Source organism: Chinchilla lanigera, unplaced genomic scaffold (assembly GCF_000276665.1).
Source record: "Chinchilla lanigera isolate Chin_1 unplaced genomic scaffold, ChiLan1.0 scaffold00053, whole genome shotgun sequence".
Taxonomy (NCBI): Eukaryota; Metazoa; Chordata; class Mammalia; order Rodentia; family Chinchillidae; genus Chinchilla; species Chinchilla lanigera.
Window position 1 is genome coordinate 13,838,890 of NW_004955454.1, and position 6,000 is coordinate 13,844,889.

Consider the following 6,000-nt stretch of genomic DNA (forward strand, 5'->3'; position numbering starts at 1 on the left):
GGGTGGTTTTCAAGAGCAAGGGCTAATGTATTTGTGGTTCTGCAGATAAGTAAGGTTCATAGGCAGTTTCTAAAAGGGCAAATAACATTATAAACGAGCAGAGCAAAGAAGGTGCCAAGTAATAACAAGTAGTTATTAATTGCTGTTAGTTAGTACTTTTTATCAAGTTATAATAGTTGTCCATTGTTGGATAACTGAGATTAGGATCTAGAAAGAAACAGATAGTAAAGATGAAGCAGAGGAGACTAGTTCCATGCTGTTAAACTAAGGTCAGAAAGATTAGCAATCAGTGGCAAAATAGGTCAAACATTTATTGTGTATAGATGCTTAACAATATCTGTTGAATGGCTGGATACCTAAAAGGATTGTTTTGAACTGCATGGAGAGAACGAAATCATAATCAGAAAAGGATGTTTGGGACATCTGAGCGCACGTCATCCTGGGTGTATGGTTCACAGAACCTGTGTACTTATTCCACAGACGTCACAGGAGAGGCTGAACCACTTGAAACTATCATTCCTGTTAGATCAGTGTGAACTACCCTTTCCATAATTTTTATGAGTCAGGAAACATTTTCTTTGTAGTCAGTGTAGGTAAAAGTAAAAAATGAAGACTTTGTCATTATTTTTCATGTGAAAGAAGTACTTTAGAAGTCACTATACCAAAAATACAGTAATCTAGCTTGTTTTTGTTGTTACTGTTTTGCTGTTTAATGTCTTGTGATTACTTCTAAATAAGACTACACATTCATTTGACATATAGGGAAAAATAATTTTGAATTTTATAATACAAAATGTATACTTCTAAGCACTGATTTCCACTTCCTTCCCACATAGGAAACCATTTCCATAGTTTGGAGCTTCTTTTTTTATGAGTACTTCTACCATATTTCAGTTTTTTGTTGTCTTGGCTTCTCTTGCTTAAACTATGGCATGACTAAGCATATCTTGCTGGTGGAGGTGTGTTGACTTCATTAAATTTAGTAGTTCATTCCAATTTTGATCATCATTTAATTTGGTATGATTAATTATATTCTTGTAAGTGTTCCTAGACACACTTTTGCTTTTCATTCTACTTTTCCTTTTGCCTTACATGTTCTTTTCATAGATCTTTTCTTGTGATAAAGCACAAAGTAAAAGTTACCATTTTCACACTTTTAAAGCACTATACAATTTAGTGGCTTGTAGTATATTCATAGTATTGTCCAACCACTACTTCCAGAACATTTCAGTCACCCCCAGGGGAAGCCCCATTAGACAGTCACCTTCCATTCCCTTCTCCCCCATTTTCTAGCAATATCTAAAGTGTTTTTGCCTTTCTAATTGTGTTGCTTTTAATTTCTTCTTTTTAATGTATTGCTGCACCTAGAAAGTTTATACAGTGTTGAATGGTGAAAACTGGTGTCCTTGTTGCTGGGATGGGGGAAAGCTTCAGTCTTTAACACTGAGTATGCCTTTTTTTTTGGTTTTGGTTTTTCTCCGGTACCGGGAACCAAACTCACAACCTTGCGCTTGCCAGGCAGGCGCTTTGCCGCTGAGCTAAATCCCCAGCCCCGAGTATGCCTTTTTCATTGATGCCATTTGTCATGTTTAGGAAGTTCCTTTCATTTCTAGTTTTTAAAGTGTTTGATCATGAGATGTTGGGTTATATCAAATACGTAGTTTTTACATCAGTCGAGATGGGTTGTGTTTTCTCTCCTTTTATTCTGTATGTTGAGAATATTTTGTCTTTTATTCTGTTTGTGCATCCTGTTATTGATGTATTGAACAAATATCCATTGCTGGGCCGATGCCCGTTGGTTATTGTGTACAGTCCTTTTTCCAGTGCACGTTTGCAGAGCACAGTGTTACCATTCACTGTGGGAGCTGGAGCATGAACACGACCCGTCTTAGTTCTTTTTCTTCCCTTCTCTTCTCCTTCCTCTCCCTCCCTCTGTCTCTTGGATCCCTTCTCCTCTTCTCTTTGCATATGTTTGTGCTGCTTGATCGGCACATTCCTGGTAGCAACTTGGTAGATGCACACAGCACATCACAGTTCCTTTTCTCTTTAAAATGTCATTCTCTCCCTCCAACTTGGGGTTTCCTTCCCATATCCTAAGGATCTGTCCCTCTGTTTCCTATTGTCTCTCTCTTATTTTGCTCATTATTTGTATTTTGGGGTTCTCTTGAGAAACCGTGTGATACTTAAGCTTGTGTGTCTAGATTTATTCCTCTTAGTATTGTGGTATCAAGGTACATCCATTTTCCTACAAATGACTCAAGCTTATCGTTTTTTATGGTACACTAATACCACGTCTAAGATTTAGCTATGGTGAATTGTGCTGCTATAAACATGGGTATGCATGTATCACTATCAAATGATGTCTTTAACTCTTTTGGGAAGACACCTAGAAGGTGAGTAGTGGGGTGGAATAGTATTTCTAGCTTTAGTTTTTTGAGGAGTCACCATATCTGTCTCCATAGTGGCTGCACTGGTTTCTACTCTTGGACAGTGAGCGAGAGTCTCTTTGCCTGCAGCCTCGCCAACACCTGTTATGTTTTGGTTTCTCAAAGATAGCCATTCTGTCTTGAGTGTGACGGAGCCTCAGAATGGTTTTGATACACATTTCTTGACGCTGAACATTTTTCATGTGCATATTGGTCATTTGTATCTCTTCTTCGAAGTGTCTGTTCACTTTTGGTTACTCAGTTTTGATTCGGTCTTTTAATTTGGGTAGTCTTCTTTTTTGAGTTCTTCATGTATTCTGTCTGAGGAGTAGCTGGCCAATTTTTTTCCCTTTCTGTAGGTTGTAATCTTCACTCTGTTAGTTGTTTCCTTTGCTGTACAGAAACCTTTTAATTTGTTGATTCTTTGTGTTATTTCTTGTGATATTGAGATTCTGTTCAAAAATCTTTGCCTATGCCTCTCTTTCAAGAGTTTTACCTATTTTATCTTTTAGCAAATTAAGTGTTTTTGTTTTACTGTTTTGATCTTTGATCAATTTGATTTTAATTTAGTACATGTTGAGAAATACGGGTCTAGGTTTAATCTTCTACATGTGGATACTCTGTTCTTTTCAGCACCATTTGTTAAAAAGACTTTCCTCCAGTGGAAATTTTTGACCCCTTGTCAAAGATCAGATGAGTGTGCCTATAGTTGTTTCTGCACCCTCTGTTCTGTTCTCCTGAGCCACATGTCTGTTTTATTTGCCAGTGCTGTGCTTTATTTATCACTGTACCTTTGTACTATAACTTGGAGTTTGGGATTGTGATGCCTCCTGCCTTGCTTTTGTTGGCCAGGACTGGTTTTGCTACTCTTGGTCTTTTCTGGTTTCATACAAATTTTAGGATTGTTTTCTCTATTTCTGTGAGGAATGCTGTTGGTATTTTGATTGGGATTGTGTTAAATGTTTATACCAGTTTTAGAAGTGTGGCCATTTGATTATAGTAGTTCTGTCTATCCAGCAAGGGGAATATCTTTCCATTTTCTAATGTGCACTTTAATCTCCTTTTTCAGAATACTGCAGTTTTCATTGTAGAGGTCTTCTGGCAATGCTACTGAATTTGGTTATTAGTTCTAGGAATTTTTTGGTGGAATTCTTTTGTGTCATCTATGTAGAGGATCTTGTCATCTCCATATGATAATTCAGCTTTTCTTATACACATCCATTTTATTTCCTTCTCTTGCCTGATTGCTCTGGCCTGTGTTCCAGGAACAGTCTTGAACAGTAGTGGTGATACTGAAGATACTTGTCTTGTTCCTGACTTCAGAGGGAAAGCTTTCAGCTTCTCCCCATTTAATCTGATATTGGCCGTTGGTTTGTCATAAATGCCATTTGTCAGTTTCAGAAAAGGTCCTTCTAGTTTCTTCAGGGTTTTTTTCTTTTTTTTTGTCATGAATGGATGTTGAATTTGATCAAAGGCCTTTTCTGCGTCTATTGGGATGATCATGTCATTTTTCTCCTTGCTTCTGTTTATGTGGTGTACTACATTTACTGAATTGTATTTGTCGAACCGTTGCTGCATCTCTGGAATGAACCCTACTGGGTATGGCTTTTTTGATGATTTGCTGCATTCTGTTTGTTATATCTTATTGAGGATTTTTGTGTCTATGTTCATTAAAGAGTTTGGTCTATAGTTCTCTTTTTTAGTTTGGTTCTTTTCTGGTTTTGGAAACAGGGTAATGCTAGCTTCCAGGAATGACTTTGAGAGTACTCCTTCCCTTTTAATTTCATTAAAGAGTTTTAGGAGTATTGGTATTAGATCTTTAAGGTTCTTGTAGAATTTGGGAATGAGTCCATCAGGACCTGTGCTTTTCTTAGTTGATACGTTTTTAAAAAACTTCTTCAATTTCATTGCCTGATATTGTATTATTCAGGATTTTTTATTCTTCTTGATTCAGCTTTGGTAGTTCATATGTACCTAGGAATTTTATTTGTTTCTTCTGAATTCTCCAGTAAATATTTCAAGGTAGTTACCAATGATCAGGATTTCATCAGGTTCTTGTTTTTTAGGACATTGAGGTACTTGATTGGATTATTTGTTAGGGTTTGCTCTGTCTTGCTGATGTGGGCATTCATAGCTGTAAACTTCCCACTTAGGACTGCTTTCATTGTGTGTTTAGCTTCCTATATGTTGCAGTAGCATTCTCCTTTGACTCTAGGAACCATTTTCTTCTTTGATGTTTTTCTATGATTGATTATTGAAGAGGCCGTTGTTCAATGTTCTTATGTTTGCTTAATTTCTGTGCCTCCTTTGCCTTTGCTTTCTAGTTTCACTGCACTGTGATGTGTTGACAGGCGTGGGGCAGTTTCAGCTCTTTTGTATTTGCGCAAGTGTGCTTTACCCGTGCATGTGGTCTACTTTGGAGAAATTTTTATGTGTATTCTGTTGTTGGGTGGAACACAGTAGATGTCTATTAAGGTCATTTGTTTGAAGGTATTTTTCAGCTTTCCTGTTTGTTGATTTTCTTTTGTCTCTTGATCTCTTTGTGATAAGTGGGGTATTGAGGTCCCTCATTATAACTGTATTGGTGTTTATCTGATGTTTTATGTCCAGTAATGTTTGTTTTATGAAGTTGGGCGTGCTGGTGTTTGGGACATACACGTTTATAACTGTTACTGCTTCCTGTTGAACTGTTCCCTTAACCAGTATGTAGTGAACTTCTTTTACCCTTATGATGATGTTTTGGCCTGCATTCACTGTATGTGGAATTAGGATAACTATTCCTGCTTTCTTTCTGGGTTTCTATTGCATAGAATATTGTTTTCCACCCTTTTATTTTTATGTGAATTTCATTTTGAATTAAACATGCTTCTTATGTACAGCATACTGTTAGATTTTGTTTCTTGATCCATTCTTCCAGTCTGTCTTTTGATTAGTGAATTGAGACCACTAACATTGAGAGTTACTAATGAAAGGTTATTGACTTATTCCTGTAACTGCATTATTTTCCTGTTGCTGATTTCCCTATTTTTTCCATTTCTGCTTAACTGCTTATTTTGCCAGGTATAGTCATTCTATTTAACTTATTGATGTTATTGGCTTCATTGTCTTTTGGGGGATATCTTTGAAATATTTTTTTTTTTTTTTTTGCATTGTTAGTTTGGTGGTCATGAATTTCTTGAGGTTCTCTTTGTCATGGAAATACCCTATTTCTTTATCAGTTTTTAAGGACAGTTTTGCAGAATATGTAAGTCTTGGTTGAAAGTTGTTATCTTTAAGGACTTGAAACGCTGCAAGCCCTCCTGACCTTTAAGGTTTGTGTTCAGAAGTTTGCTGTAATTTTAATGGGTTTACCTTTATTTTAATGGGTTTACTTGAACACCTTTTAAGGTTTTATCCCTGTGTTGGACTTCTGTTGACTATAATGTGGTCAGCTTCTCCTTTTATTTTTTTAAATTTATTTTAAGAATAAAAGAAGGAAGGGGCTGGGGATTTAGCTCAGCGGCAAAAAGCGCCTGCCTGGCAAGCGCAAGGTCGTGAGTTCGGTTCCCGGTACCGGAGAAAAACCAAAAACCAA

General features: G+C 36.8%; 1 protein-coding gene across 1 annotated transcript in view; it reads left to right on the top strand.

Annotated features, from left to right (window-relative positions):
- Nucleotides 1-6,000, top strand: part of Rp1 (retinitis pigmentosa 1 (autosomal dominant)) — a gene marked incomplete in the record, with an annotated part of 300,755 nt that overhangs the window by 57,334 nt on the left and 237,421 nt on the right.